At 39.5% G+C, this 16349-nt stretch overlaps 1 protein-coding gene across 2 annotated transcripts in view; it reads left to right on the forward strand.

Moving 5' to 3' along the window:
• Positions 1–1451: 1451 nt before the first annotated feature.
• Positions 1452–16349, forward strand: part of LOC130843972 (cyclin-dependent kinase inhibitor 2A-like) — a 28187-nt gene continuing 13289 nt past the window's right edge. The window contains exon 1 of one of the 2 annotated variants that reach the window (XR_009051110.1): positions 1452–1942. The gene's annotated coding sequence lies outside the window, so the exon portion shown is untranslated. The remainder of the gene's footprint in view (positions 1943–16349) is intronic. The other variant, XR_009051109.1, reaches the window with a different exon arrangement.

A 16349-nucleotide genomic window follows, 5' to 3' on the forward strand; every position in this document is an offset into this window, starting at 1 on the left:
GCGGAAGCAGCCCGCGTGCAGCTGGACCTGCCCTCTCAGTTACAGTACGGTGGCTTGCACCATCCAAGCCTCACTTGCCTCCTCCCCATGGTGAGGAGCTTGGCGTCTGATCCATAGGACCTGTCGGCTGTCTCGCTAGGAACCTACGTCTGCAGCTCGGCCACTAGGCTCGGGCACAAAGTAAAAGAAGCCGGTTCCACGCGGGCCACCTTTCAGGCTCCGAATGCTGGGCCTGGTCCTACAGCCTCTCTTACACGCCGGGCAGGCCAGGCCGCGCCTCCAACCCGCAAGGCTCTCGGGCGATCGAGACTGACTTCAGGCCCAGGACATCGAGTCAGCACCGCCCGCCTGGAAGAGGCGTCCTGGGCTCGACCACTCGCCTTCGGGGAGCCGGCGAGCCCGTGTCAAAGCTCCATCCAGCCCGAGAGCCGGGACCCGTCTGAGTGCGCTCTGGAACCCGGCCCCTGCGTGTCCTCAGGCCGCCTCGGTGTCCTCGACTCACCCCTCCTTTGTGCGGCTCTTCCCTTTCCTTCCCCCGCTTTTCCTGTACCGAGTGGACTACAGCGGCGCGGGGAGAGGAAGGGGGGTGTCCAGAAAGAAAGGTTCAGTGATGTGGAAGAAAAAGGGGCAAGCGGGAGGAGGGGAGGAAAGAGGAGAGGGACCACGCTGAGGCGTCAGGCAGCGAGAGGAAAGGGTGTCGGAGCGCCGAGCGGGAGGAGGAGGAGAGGAGGAGGAGGAGGAGGAGGAGGCTGCGGGAGGAAAAAGCAGTAGAAGCGGGGACAACGGGAGAGCGGGGAGCAGCCGTGGGGGAGGGGAGCACCGTGGGAGGAGGAAAGAGGAAGAAGCGTTCGGATGCTTCGCTGAGCGGGATGTTAAAACCGAAAATAAAAATTGCCTGCTGAATGGACTGTTGGCCTAACCCAGAGCCCTCCGCAACGCGGGGAACAGACAGGGGAAGGGGCGCCCCGACCCATCAGGGGTTGGGGTTCGGCTCCGCCTACCTGGTCCGGCGCGGGGCCCGCCGCTCCAGCGGCGCCAGCGCCACGCAGTGTCCAGATGTCGCAGCAGTTTCCTTTAATTTGCCCGTTTCCCAAATCTAGAAGTGGAGCATAGCGCCATTTCTTTTAAAACTGACATCCAGCCTCCTGAATGGCGGATAGAGCCGTGAGATGACTTTGCTTTCTTTTTCTTTCTTTTTCTCTTTTAAATAATCCGGTTTGGAGAAAGGGAGGACCCCCAGCGTGGGGCGCGAGGAATAAAGGAAGGGGGACAGGGAAACAGGAACGCGAGCTGGACCGCGGCGGTTCCTGATATGGCCGGGTCAGATGACGGATGTTGCGAGGGGGCGGGCTGCCTGGAGATGCGTTGTAGCGTCAGGACCTTGAGCTGTCACCGCGTGGGGCGCCCGCGCGGAGGGTGGGAAGGTGGCTGCGCGGGGGGGAGCGCGGACAGGGCGGGAAAGAGGAGGTGGGCGGGAGGGAGAGGAACGAGGACGCGAGCTACCCGCGCGCGCGCCGCTTAGGCGCCTTAGCCCGCCTTTGCAGCGCGCGCTGGGCTCAGAACGGTTCTGAGCTCCGAGGAGGTCGGGGGCGAGCGGGTGTGCACAGGGAAGGCGCGTGCGCGCGTGCGGGGCGGGGATGGGCTGGGGGCGGCGCGTGGTCTCAGTTTGCGATCGGGGGGCGGGCGCCGAGCTGCCTACCTCTGAAGTCAAAAGGCGGCGCAGCGGCCGCCGAGCTCCGCGGCGGCAAGAACATGGTACGCCGGCTCTTGATCACCGTGCGGATTCGGCGCGCGTACGGCCCGCCGCGAGTCAGGGCTTTCGTCGTGCACATCGCGCGGCCAGCGGGTGAGTGGGCAGCGCCGGGTGTGCGGGCCGCTGCGGACCTCGTGCTGATGCTAGTGAGGAGCCAGCGCAGAGCGCAGCAACCGCATCCTAGACCAGGTAGGAAAGGCCTCGAAAATCCCGGGCGTAATCGGCCCTTGGATGACTTTGTTTGATGTAATCTAATACACAGATAAATCATCTCCGGACGAGGTTGGAGGAGGTTGTTTCGGGGGGGGGGGGGGTGAAGGCTCCTTCCACTTTCTCCCCATACGGGTTACAGTTACTTAGAGGTGCGATTCTCCCAATATGTTGAGCCCAGAGACCCCTTCACACACCTTCCTAATCCCGTGAAACTCTGGGGGAAACCGAGAGATTCTAAACCCACTTTAGAAGTCAGTCACTCCTGAATTTCCTGAGTGGGAATCAGTAAACACACACACACACACAAGGTGTATTTCTAAGGCACTTTATTGCTCCCTGGAGGCAAGTATTACTAACGGTCTTAGTTTTCTGGAGGCCGCCTTTTTTCTCCCCAGTCTTCCTGCCTGGTCAACCCTCCCTCCTTCCAGTAGTGGTGGAGGTTTGAGGGTGGGGGCTCGCACAGAGTTTGACTTCCCAATAGTAACATTGATCGAAGGATCAGGAACTGCTAAGAGGAGAAATCACTTGCTTTCGCAGTCAGTGGAGAGACTGACTTTCATAGCGTGACGGAGGTTTCTTCTGTAGAGGCCTGGTATATCTAAAGCACTCGGGACAATGCCCGTATGTTTAGCAGAACACAGAACTACAGTGGGGAGTTTAAGGATCACACCCCTCATATTTGAGTCATTTCAGGCCCCAATTAACAGGCCCAAAATGAGGCCTACTTCTTGAAAAACAGAATTCTAGGTAGTTTTGTCCTCACATCAGAAAAACCTTTACCTAGTCTATGTAATTTCCTATGACCAGAATGTATAAATATATATAATTACAATGTATGGAGTTCTAATTAGAACTTGGATAATAAATCCAAAAACAATTTATTGAGGCTTCATTTTCGTAAGTTTCCTTGTGGCATTATTTCCCCGGGGAATATGTGTTTTGGAAAAACAAAGGTTAGCATAGGGGGCATTATTTTTTATTGTAACGTTAATAGGCTTTTTGATATGTAAATGTAGAACTGTTAACACTTATCAATGTTTAATCAGGTGCCTCAATTTCTATTGGCAAAAATCTACAAACAATTTATAGGGAAAAGTACACGTTTTCTTTTTCATATTATTATTAAAATTCAGGGTTTTTTTTTTTAATTAGTAGAAGGAGCTTGTGAAGAATCTCAAGGCATGTTGCTGGCCTTGATTTCAGTTCATTTTAAAACATTAACTTGATCTTTTTTTTTTTAACAGCGCTTTATCCTTACAAGCACGCATTTAGCCACTATATGTTTTTGAATATCTTAGTTTTTAATATTATTCTCTATGTAAAGCTATTTTATTTAAACTATTAAGTTGCATCCAAAAATCTATAGTAACAAAGTAGAAAAATTTAATCTATGCAAATACTATAATTACATGTTTTCTATTTTAGGCATACACAATATAATATTGTGATTATTTTAAGTTACAGAAATACTCATTTTATAATATGTTTATTGTATAAAGTGTTAAAAATATAAAAATGATAGGTTCGCTGAAAATAGCCATTTATTTCTTTTTATTTAGGTATAAGTCAAATTTGAGGAGTGAAGTTATTTAAAAATGCATTGACTATATGAAAAGCTCAATTTTCAGCAAATATCTGAAGACAGAACACATGACTTAGAATAGGTTTTAAAAATATATGCAATTCTCCAACTTCACATATGAAATTTTACACATACATAAACATCTGGAAGTATTAATTATAAATGACATAATTATATATTTTACATTAATATAGATTATGTCTATAGTTGTACTGATTTAAGAATATATATGGGTGGTAATTATGTTCGGACCCCTATACGAGTCCTTCAGAGCCACAGTGCTAAAAATTAACTTGTATGAATTATTTAATATTAATGCAGACCTGTAACGTGTTACTATTTTAACATACTTTTAGAGTTTTGCAAATATGTTTATTATGACTTTTTTATATAACTGGTAACTGTATATAATAAAATTCCACATTACTAGTTTTTTATCCACACATGCCTGATGAATTACACTAATTGACTCATAACATTTACCTTGATGTGTTTACAAAATAGTCATATTTTTCTGGAATTAAATATTTATTTGTTTACTGCTATCTGGGAACTCTTAGGGATTTTCCCCTCCTTTAGCAGTATAGTGTCCTCGCAAGGTAAGCACTATACAGTTAGCATAAACCATTATTCCCAATGTGTACATGATCCCTAGCTTGTATTATGTTCTAAGTGAACAGTAGTTCTTTCAGAAATCAAGACAATATTCATTTACTTCTTTGGGGACTCTTGAATTTTAAAAAGTCCATTCTCATCCTAAGGTAACAACAACACAGCCTATTGCTGTCTATGTCCAACAATATTTTAACCGTCTGCTAATTACATCTTAGTTCATCACTAACTACCGTGGTAGAGTTAAGCTAAAGCATTTTCCCAAAATGTGAATGACTCCTGATAGTAAAGTGATCTATATCATCTCAAAAATACTTTCTTAAAGGAAGGCTGAACATTTGGCCCAGCATTTTTGCCCTTTTAAAACCTTTAGTCTTTTTTGAGAAGCATGACAATCTCACTTGCCTCCATCCACCCTAAAACACCATAGGCCAGAGGATCCTTCTCTCTGCTCCAGAATTCAACCTGATAAAAAGTTTTCATGGTGCTCTATTTCTGCAGTTTCAATTATGTAAACAATGGGTATAGTTTCATTTTCTACACATAAAATTATAATATTGAATAGCTTAAAAAAACCTACAGTTTTCTAAATTCTGATTTTCACAGATCTGATGACTAATATTGTGTCTGTTTATTGACTGAAGATTAATGCACTTTCCTAAACACCTCACTGACAAGAACATTTTTACATTATGTATCAAAAACTTGTGGGAGATTGGGATACCAGATTGTACACTCTAAATATATGCTGTTTATTGTCTGTTAACTGTATCTCAATAAAAGTTCTTTTAAAAAAATATTCAGCAATAAAAAAAAAATCTGTATACTTTAATTCAGTTTTTCTATATGTAGGCATTGTCTTAAGGAAAGAAAGATTCTGACGAAGAGCAGTACAAACAGATAAATAGTAGCAAAAATTTGAAAAGTGCCTAAAATTCTAGCAATCACATTGTTAAATTATGTGAAAGTATACCTATACTCTGGAGTTATGGTCTGAAATATTTCAGATCTGGAATATTATAGACAGTCATCATGTTTTTGAAGATTATTTAATAGAATATAAAATTATTACATTATAAAGTTAGGTGATTTTTTTAAAGCAAGATTTAAAACAGTAAACAATTCTTATTCTTACTTTTCCTCTCTCTCTCCCTCTCTCTCTATCTTTCTCTACACACACACACACACACACACACACACACACAATGTACCAAAATATTTATAGTGGCTTCCTCAGGATGGTTGGTGATCTTCTATTGCTTCGTTATACGTTTGTGTTTTTCAAAATGCTATGGCCATCACCAGTTTTTAAAAAAAAAGAAAAGAAAAAAAGTTATTTTCGTACAGTACAGAGGAACTAAGAGCTTGCTTAGCGTTAGCTGGGGAAGGAGTGAGAAAGAGTGAGGAAAATGAGTTGTGCAAGTATCCTGTATAAGAAGGTGGCTTTAAAGTCTGGAGAAAGCCCTTGAGAGGGTTCTGACTTCTGACTCTAGGGCACGTTGTGCCTATTCACAACGTAGTTCGTTTTTAAATAAATAAGTGGGTGGCTATACCAGTTTCCAAGGTACCTGGGTGTTAGGCCTCTCGGGTCCCAACTCTTGCCCCCTCCTCAGGATTCCTGCTCCCAAGTCCTCTCTGGACAATTTCAAGGTGAGTCTTACCAGCCGCTTCCCAGAGCTGGGCTGGGGTCGCAACGGGTGTCCCCAGGACCCCAAAGTAGGAAGTGAGACTCAAAGTTGCTCGGAGCTCACCTCCTTCACCTCTCAACTCTAACCACCCTCCTCGACTCATCTTCCCACCCTCTCAATTCTTAGAAATGCTTCGGATTTTATTGGCTGCTGGGGTAGGACCCTCTAGCAAGAGTTAGACACTGGCCCACTTATCACCCAACTCCGCGAAAGCACCCCTTCTACTTTTAGCCTCCCCTGGGCCTTACCGCACACCCCCAACTATTTCCGCAGGTAATAGTTCTTCAGAGTAACAGAGCAGAGCAGGGGTTAAACGCAGAGCAAGATGGGGGCTGCCCTGGGTGAGGCAGGGTCGGGGACAGGCGGAGTCTGAGTGGGCTCCGTGGCTTCTGGAGGGGTGCAAGGTATGACAGGGGACATCTCTGGGTCACCGCCCCCAGCTTGAAACTGACTAGGCCTTTTTTTTTTTTTCTGGACGGAAGGGAGCCGGTTGGGACAGGTTCACCGCGAGGGACGGGATGAGGGACCGCGAGGTGCCCTTCCAAGACTCAGCGGCTATTACATTGCGAGTGTTGAAAGGCCTCATTTTCTTTGTTTCTCTGTCTGGGGTGGAAGGTGGTATAAAGAATGACCCATCTCATCATCTAGTGATGATGTCTCTCAATAGTTTTCTTCTTATGCTGAAGCTTCCCTCAAGTTTGAAAACTTTCTCCTTCAGTTAAGACATTCAAATGAAATAATTTATTGGAATGAAAAACACCAGTCAATATTAAAATAAGGCCAACTTCTATGTCAGTAAGCCAACCGATGGAGAAAACCTTATGAATAAATAAAGACTGTTCAGTAGGAGAAGGAAGGTCCTTTTAAAGATTCTGCTCCATGTTAGAAAATGCCCACCAATTTGGGGCCCCTGCGGAGTCACCGTATCCTAATTCATGGTATTTTAGTGTGTGTTTGGCAATCGCATGTGTATTGACAATTGTTGAATTTACTAAATGTCAGTAACATTTGTTTTTTAAAGCAAAGAGGATTGAAGAAAATCTCAGCTGTTAGTGCAGTTTTATATTTCATAAACCCTGGAATGGTTGTTGCAGTTGGCTAGAGCTACATAATCAGAAAGAAGTAATAAAGGAGAAAAAATTAAAATGTCAACTATAGCATTTAAAATTACAGTACCTCAGAGTCCTTTGAAAAAGAATAAGTTGATTTTTATTTTTTATCACAAGTGACTTTTTATTTTGTTTTTTTGTTGGTTTGTTTTTATTGGGGTATGGTTGTCTTACAATGTGGTGTTAGTTTCTACTGTACAGTGAAGAGGTGTTCCCTGTGCTATATAGCAGGTTCTCATTAGTTATTTATTTTATACATATTAGTGTATATATGTCAATCCCAATCTCCCAATTCATCCCCCCTCCCTTCTTTCCCCCCTTGGTGTCCATACATTGGTTCTCTACATTTGTGTCTCTTTCTGCCTTGGAAACCAGTTCATCGGTACCATTTTTCTAGATTCCACATATATGTGTTAATATACAATACAAATGACATTTTAATTCTTCTTCAGGTAGCTCTCAGTTTTCCCCTTTACCTTCAAAAAGAAAATCTCAGAATTTATTTAAGTAATTGCAAAGCCAGTAGGAGTGTCTTCTCAGGGAAGAAAAGTTTTGTAGATTGTAGAGGTTCAGAATTACAAAAACAAAGATGTATAATATCTTAGACAAATTGAAACTAATATAATTGTGCAATCAGAGTGGTGTAAGTAAATATGCCCTTGCTTTCTTAATTTAAGCATGAGAATAATGAGAAGTTAAAGAAGTAAGGCGAAGGTTATAGCAGCATCATTACCTCGGCTGCTGTTTAAAATACATATTTCTGGAGCTCACTCTTAGAATATCTGACTCAGTAGATTTGCTGTGCGTCCCAAGGATCTGCATTTTAAAGCATTTAAGGGGAATTCTGTTAGGAGGTGGCTTATTGGGACAAATATGGCCAACATTGCTGTTTTTTAACCTTATTTTTGCTTATTTATTTTTAAATTGAGGTTAAAGCTTTTAGATAAGATTTAAAATTTTAGAATCACACTTTGGGTCCCAGGAAGGACACTGAGAATCTGAATAATCATTGGAGGAGCTATTTTACCAAATGAAGGAGACCCTTTATTATTATTACATGATCCTACATCTGAATTGGAAAAGATTATCTCTTAGACGCCAGATCTCTGCAATCAGAACACATTTTGGGACAAAGGATGTAACAGGATATACTTTCGCATTAATGCTTGTAGCATCAGACAGAAAATTTCCACAAAAGACATCATCTTTTTGAAACACTATATATGCTTACTGTTGTTTACATAGGATGGATGGTGATAGATAGATAGAATAATAAGTAATAAGGGAGTTCTTTCATTTTATTTTATTTTCCAAACCAGAAACCAGGTAGTAAACATAACAACCTAAAATTATGTGAGAGAATAAGAAGAAAACATAGAAGTATTTCACAGGTTTAAATTATATTTATTTATGATCAAGGCAAAATTGCAGTAAAATGTAGCCATAACAGGATAAAGCACTTATAGACAAAATGATGGGTCTTTGTGTATGTAAAAGCACATTGATGAGGGGGAAATATACATGAATAATGTAAGCTAAAAAATAATTTGCAATTATCAGTAAAACTAAAATATTACACCTTCCAAATTATCATAATAATTTTTCTGCTTTTAAACTGCATTTTTCTAATGTTACACCTGTTAATTTGCTGATGTTTTAGGGGGAAAAACTTACGTTTTACTTTCTTTTTTTGAGTGCCACCATTTTCTTGCTCTGAATCTCTCAGGCTGCCAGATCATCTGACTCAGCAATTGTACAACTCTTTCACCCAATTTAAAGAAACAGCAACTATCCAAAAACAACGAATCCCCCCAGTTGCAAGTCTTTCCCAACCTGTAGAACTAGCAATATATTTTAACTCTGAAATAATTGTTAAATATGCAAGCAACATGGGACACTTTGAATTTTACTCCATTCAGTTTACATGCTGAATAATTGAAACTATATTTTATGTAACACAATTTTTAAAAGAAGCTTATTAAAACTTTCTTCTAAAAGCATATGGTCAAGCTTTCTCTTTTTGCTCAAAATAATTATGAGGAGTTTAACAGTGATAGAGCACATAACTTACATTATCTCACTTAATTCTCACATTATCCTTATGTTTAAGGGATTTTATTCTTTCATTTCATAGACTGGAGACTGAGGCTTTGATAGGTTGCATGGTCTGTCAAGAGGCATTGACTAGTAACTTGTGCCAAATTGAGCTACGTATGCTTCTCAACCCAAATGCCCTAATTTAGCCCTTTATAACTGCCTCTTGAGTGAATACATGTCATATGTGTATATATATATATATATATATACACATATGACATTTCAGTTACATCTCTTATAGTTATTTGTTTTGTAAGTTGCTTAACTCCCTTGGATCTCTGTTTTACTCAGCATCAGCCACATATGTTCTAGCAAATATATATTGATTAGGTGAATGAAAAAGTTCTGAAAAATAAGGCAGTTTAATAACTGAAGTCTTTATAGGCTCTAAAAGCCATTGAATCTCATAATAAGACAAGAAGATTAACTTCTTTCAGAAATTTATTTCTTGCCCAGAATAAAACTAATTCAAAACTCCCTTATAAATTAAATATCTATTACTCACTTCCACTTCGATTTAAGAGCAATCAATAGGAAACCTATGCACCAGATAGGAATCACTTAAAACACAAAGTAGAAATGTCACTTTCTTGGAATATATGATCTGTGATTAGATTTCATTTCCTTTACTTACTAGCTGTGTGGTAGTACTAAATACTTAAAACTCTCAATGCTTCCATTTTCTCATCTGTAAACCCGAGGTGGTACCCTATAGTATTCATCCAGTAAGAACTAGATAAAATAGTATATGCAAAGTTACATTGTAAACTTTCAATTCATCACATACATTTGTTAATTATTGTTAAAGTGCCTAATTAAACTACACCCTTAGAAGCACATTAGTTTACTTTTACAGTAAATGCCTTCTTAACTATAATTTAATTATTTAGAGTAGCTAGAAATTCCTGAATTCTATTTTAAAGAATATGCGTATCATAATAAAAATATATTTATTCAAATCCCTGGCATATTCCAAGGTGTCAGGTAAATTTGTACAGAAAATCAGTGTAAACTTGTACAGAAGCCCTATATAATGGCCTTTATAATGTGATTCTAAACTTTTCTAGTATTCATAATTATTAAATGGGTATTAAACAGTAGTCATGAACCTCTGTTTTCAAAGATAACAAATTAAATTAGTTTTAGAAAATTGAAAAAATTTATTAACTTGCCTTCAATTTATCAAAAAATTCAGTAACCCCAAATATGGGGTGGGATGAATTGGGAGACTGGGATTGCCATATATACATAACTAATAAGAAAAAGAATATCAAATTGTACACTTTAAATATATGCAGTTTATTGTATGTCAATTATATCTCAATAAAAGTTCTTTAAAAAAAAGAACATTTGTCAAAAGTAAGAAATTGGTACATTACAATTAACTAAAGCACAGGGGGTTTTTTGGGGATTTGGAATTTCATCAGTCCTCGCAGTAATGTGTTTGTCCAGTTGCAGAATCCAGTCCAGGGTACCACATTGCATTTAGGCTTCATGTCTCCTTAGGATTTTCTTATCTGTTTCTAAGTCTTCATTTGTTTTTCATGACCTTGACACCTTTTGAAGAGTACTAGTCAGTTTGTAGAATGTTCCTCAATATGGTTTGACTGGTGTTTTCTCATACTTAGCCTGGGATTATGGGTTTGAGGAAAGATACCACAAAGGTGGAGTGCCCTTCTCATTGCATCAGATTTGGGGGTACATGATATCAACATGATTAATCCTCACTGATGTTAGCCTTGGGATTGTTGAACTTGATCACAGAAGTAGTGTCTGCCAAATCTTTCAGTCTTTTTATTATGGAGAATTTGAAACATACACAGAAACAAAGAGAAGATGTGTGTATGTCTGTCTTCAACCATTATCTATTTATGATTGATCCTGTTTCATCTATACCTACACGCACTTTCCCAGCAGCCCCCACTGGGCTATTCTAAAGCAAGTTATAGACATCACAGCATTAATATATAAATATTTCAGCATGGATCACTAAAAGATAAGGACTTCTAGAAAAATAGCCACCATATCATTAACATTTCTTAAAAACATAACTATAACTTTGAAGCTGTTTCTATTTTCCCCCTCTGCCTTCCTTGGCATGTGGGTCTTTATCTTGCTGTTTAACGGTTGCAAAAGAGCTTCTCTGGCCTCAGCCATTACATCCAAGCTCAAGGCAAAGCACTGGGAGGCAGAGTAGCAAGAAATCAGCTTTCCCAGACCCCTCCTTCCCTCACTCCACCAGCGGACTTCAGAATGTGTTTCATTGGCCAGAACTATGTCACGTGGCTACCACAGTAACAAGGGAAGTTGGAAAAGCAAGCGTTTGGCTTTCCCAACCTCTGTAATAGGGGATTACATGGAATAATAAAGCGGGGAATAGTCGTTAAGTAAGCCATCATAGAGTATCTTTCACACTAATTTTGGGAAGAGAAAAATCTCACTTAGCACCTTTTTCCATTCTGTGAAACTAGTCATTAGGACTGGACCAGGACAGAGTGCAATTGGCAGCAGGAATAGCTGAGCTGCTAAGCCATGGCCTTGGCTTGATGAGGCCTTCAGGCTGGAAGGTAGCTGAGCCTATTAGTGGAGGCTGGAGCCCCAGCTGTGGCTGCTGGAGCCACGTGGGGCTGGAGCCAGGCAACCACTGTAATTTGTCTTCAAACTACTAGAAGCAGTAGGTGTTAAAGAGTGTCATTCCATAGGACATAAAACCGGGGCATTTCTAGATTACTGAGTAGGCTCAGTATGTGCACTACCAAAGTAGGGAGTCTGTGAGAAAAGTTTAGCTTTAATGACTTTAGGGAGAATTTTGCAAAATTAAAAAAAAATGAGAAAGAAGCTACCAATTTTCGATGAATCCAAGATGTACCATTATTTTATGTACTTCTAGGGAAGAAAACGTGCTGCCAATAAACTACAAAAAAAGATAACCCCAAATAATAATTTTTGGAGGGAACGCTGAGGTAATGGTCTCTTGATTGCTTCAGAAAAATTGCTGCAGTCTGAATACCTGAATCAATAGTTTTGGCACAGAATTTTCTAAAAATTCTTTACTATAAAAATTGTGCATGCATGCGTGCATGTGTGTGTGTGTGTGTGTGTGTGTGTGTGTGTGTGTGAGATGTAAAAGGGGGAAGAAGCATTAAAGTCATCCTCAAAACCTTCAAAATGTCTGCCCTGGAAGGTGATCTCCAACTCTTCTTATTCACATTTAGCAGGATATTAAAGAGACAAAATATGTTAAATATACTTCCTTAGGCAAAATTGTCTAAGGTATATAGAATTAGTGCAAAGTAAAACATAAAGTATATTCTGTTATCATTGCCATTTAAAAAAATGAAGTCTGGGAGTTATCATCTTAACCATAAGAAAGAGAAATATAAAACTATACCCTCAACCCAGAGACTCAAAGGAAAATATGAGTGGGAATGTTAAATCTGTAAATGAAAGGTGCTAAAACATGAATAGGAAGCATTTTCTGATTTATTCAGGATTGATGTGTATCATCATAAAGTTGATTCCTTCCAGAGGAGTTTAATCCCATATTGGGTGAAGAATGTGACTCCAGGAAGAGTGATCCAACACAGAAAATTTTCTTAGGATCTTTTACAATATCAGAGGATAGTTTGACTTCAGAATCTTCAGAAGTCCAGGAAAGGAAAAAAAAAAATTGAAGATAATTGTTAGACTCTAGAGCCCCAAGAAGGCAGGCTACTCGTAAAGGATAGTTGTGGGGAGGGTGGTAACTAGGTCTCCCTTTGAGGAGGAAAGCTTCAATATAGACATTCCCCAAATCAGAATATCCTAAATCATCATTAAACCCAATCAATCAGCTGTGAACACTCAACTCCCACCAAGAGTGAAAACTGAATACCATGTTACTTCTCTGTGAGTTTCACTTTCTCAAGGCTACACTAGCACATACAGACATCAGCAGGATAGGCAGAAATGGAATACTATACCTGTTCTAGGTTAGCTACTACAAGATCAACACGTTTGAAAGTAGAAAAACTGTCTCATCACTGAGAAAAAAGGAGGAGGTTGGAAATAGAAATTTAGAGAAGGTAAACTTTACAATTTCTCAATTTTGCCTGTAGTTTCCCCGTTGTACCTTCTACTTGAACTGCTCTCCAAGGAATGGTGATGGGTAGCAATGAATGCAGTGACACACTCCATTGTCACTTCCCATGATTTAATGAAAGTTTTTGTGGAAGTACTTTTAATATAACACAGCCAACTTTATTACAAAGAAGCTCTGTTTTCATCGGGTTAGAATTCAAGGAAGACAGAATTAATCACACCTTTTGGAAGGGTGTTTGCTTGTTCCAACCACAGATACCAGCCAAAATGTATAGTAATAAAAAATACCCAAGAGGAAATTGACTTTGATGGGCTAAATGAATAAGATGATAGTAAATGTCATATCCTTAAAAAAAAAAAGTTCTATTTATTGGGAGCCTACTGTGTGCCTAGATTTTTCTATATCTTACATTCTTTATTCCCTTTATTCTTTATTTATAATAATCCTATGAGATATGTTTTATTCCCCACTTTGAGAGGTGAGGAAATGGAGGCTCAGAAAGTTTGTGTACTTTATTCAAGTCTACAGAACTGGTAAATGAGGGATGAGGGCTACCTGAGTATAAAGACTAAGATTGTCCCATTACCCATGCTGCATTTGTGTCTTCTCCAAGATTATTATTTAAGGGTGTGGTTGACATCCTCACCAACCACATTTGTTGCAGTCAGAGTAAGTAGCTGTGGCCATAGAAAGAACATGAAGAGAGGATTGGGCTTAAGATCTGCAGGAAACACTCATTTGCTGGGTAACCAGTGCAATGCACTAACCCTCCATTTCCTTATCTGTAAATCAAAGGGGTAGCTTTTTGAAAAGCAATTTTTCAATACATGTCACAAGACTTAGACTTTTTGAAAACCTGCCATACTATGTGTTGTAGCAATTAGAAACACCTTAAATATCTGACAACAGGGGCATCAGTAGGCAAACTGGAACTTTTCCAACCCCAGCAGAGTATGTTGCAGCTACTAAAAGTAGTGTTTATAAAGCGATTTTGGAGAATTTAGGAAAATACTCTAATGATGAGTGAGAGGAAAATCTCATTTCAAAATTGTATTATATCCACAAGAACTAAGCAAGAATAAAAGACAGGAAGGAAATATTTCAAAATGTTGTTACTGTTTCCGTGTAGTATAATTTTCATTTTCTTTCTGAAGCTCATTTCTTATATTTTTTACATATGTGAACTATAATCAGGAAAAATCATTCGAAAATGAGGGGACTGGATTAAGTGACTTTGAGGGACTTCAAGATTGAAATTTCTGTCACTATGTGTATTATTATCCAAGAATAATCATACAAAAGCACAGTAATCCCCAAAAGTGGACATCCTGTCACCTTGGTCCAGAATTTACAACCTGCTTGAGGGCACAATTCTCAAAGAAAAGGAAGCATTGCTCAGTTGTCCACCATGTACTGTACAGATCAGTCAGCAGGGAAACATAAAAGGGAGAGTGTGTACCTCTCAGACAGAACTGGGAACCTTAAGCTTGAACTCCATCTCCTTGTACATTGTGACTTAAGCACTCTGGGCTTCTTTTTTTCTGATTAATGAAGGAAAGATAATACTCTGTAGCCCACAGGACAGTCGTGGGATTAGAAATGATATATGTAAAGCTGCTTAATGCTTATCACATAGTTGGGGTTCAGTAAATGTTAGTCATGATTTTCTTAGCAACTTTGAATGAATTTTCTTTCCATCTCTCTCTCTCCTCTAATTATATGCTTTACTTATTTTGTCCCTCAGGATGAGGCTAATTCTAATTCTCCATATATGTGCATGTAAACGAATTATGCATGTAGGCATACAAATACATACTATATCTACTGATAAATATATAGACACACACATACACATACAGTGCTAGTCTTCTGGTTTTTTTCAGCTGGTCATGTAGCCACAGATAGGCATAAGTAATTCAACAAAAGAAACTTCTCAACAAACAAAAGCAGACATTTACAAAACAATTGAGTTAGGGAGTGATTGTTTTCATGAGCTGCAAAGAGTCCTCATTTCACAAGAGTCCACTCTAGAGATATTTTTAATAGTAAACTCCTTACATAGGTTTAAAATTACATTTGTTTTGCACACAATTTAGGAAAGACATCTGCTATATAACATGTAATACACTTACAAGTTATCCTCAAAATGATCTTGGGAAAATGATAAATACTGCAGATTCTATACCCAGTTAATACTTTGGAAACTAAGACTGAAAAATTGGGACTTACCTATAATTATGCATCAGTTTTATAATAAATTAAAGGGATTTTGAGTTTTGTGCTCTTTGCCAAGTCCTGTTTGAGCAGGAAGATAAATTTTACAATAATTCTGAGTGAAAGTGTAAAGAGATATCATAGAGTCCTTAAAAGACTGCCTTATTCATAGCAGATACTCAATAATTGTGCTGTATGGAATTTAATTAGAGAATAGTAAAAAAGGAGAATAAAACATCTTCCATCTTGAATTTTCCAAAGATCTAATCCCTAGGGGCATATTCCCTTTTCTCAACTAACCTGTTACAGAGATCTGCTCTTTTTCTCAGAGGTCTCCCTTTCTGTTAAAGTTACCTTTTATCCTTGTAGAAAAATAAATAATTAAAGGAAAACTTTGCATTCTTTGTGCCATTTTTCACCCAAGAAAGTCCTTCTTTCCCATTTAAGATAACCAGATTGGACACTGAGCCCTCAGAATTCTTACCCAGGGACACTTTGAGGGGCCCTTTTCTTGGCTGAACAACGATCTGTTGAGGCACAGTTATTATGCCCACTTTGTAGATGGAGATATCAAAGCCAGAATAAAGTATTACTTTTCTCAAGGTAATAAAGCTGGTGGTGGAGCTAGGCCTGGGGTCTTCTTTACTTTATTAACTCCTTCTATATTAAAAGGGGTGCATGAAATTATTCTTTCATTGTGTTAGCCTTCAAATAATCCTCTACCACACCCAACATTCAACCTTAGACCTCATCTATTCAGGTTTAAACCAGCTATGTCCAGAAGCTCTGTTAACAGAGCATATCTGATTTGATAAGCTGTTTCCTAAGGAGGTTGCATTAATTATTGGATCTTCTGCAGACCATGAAACACAACATCTTTTTCCTGGTAACACAGGTCTGAAGTGTCAGTTGTCAGGGTGCATCTTCCTTCTCCTTAATGTAGTTAACGTAGGCTCCTCTAAAGGGTACATCCTAATTCCAGACCACCTTCCTCCCCTAG

The sequence above is a fragment of the Hippopotamus amphibius genome, chromosome 2 (genome assembly GCF_030028045.1).
Source record: "Hippopotamus amphibius kiboko isolate mHipAmp2 chromosome 2, mHipAmp2.hap2, whole genome shotgun sequence".
Classification (NCBI taxonomy): Eukaryota; Metazoa; Chordata; class Mammalia; order Artiodactyla; family Hippopotamidae; genus Hippopotamus; species Hippopotamus amphibius.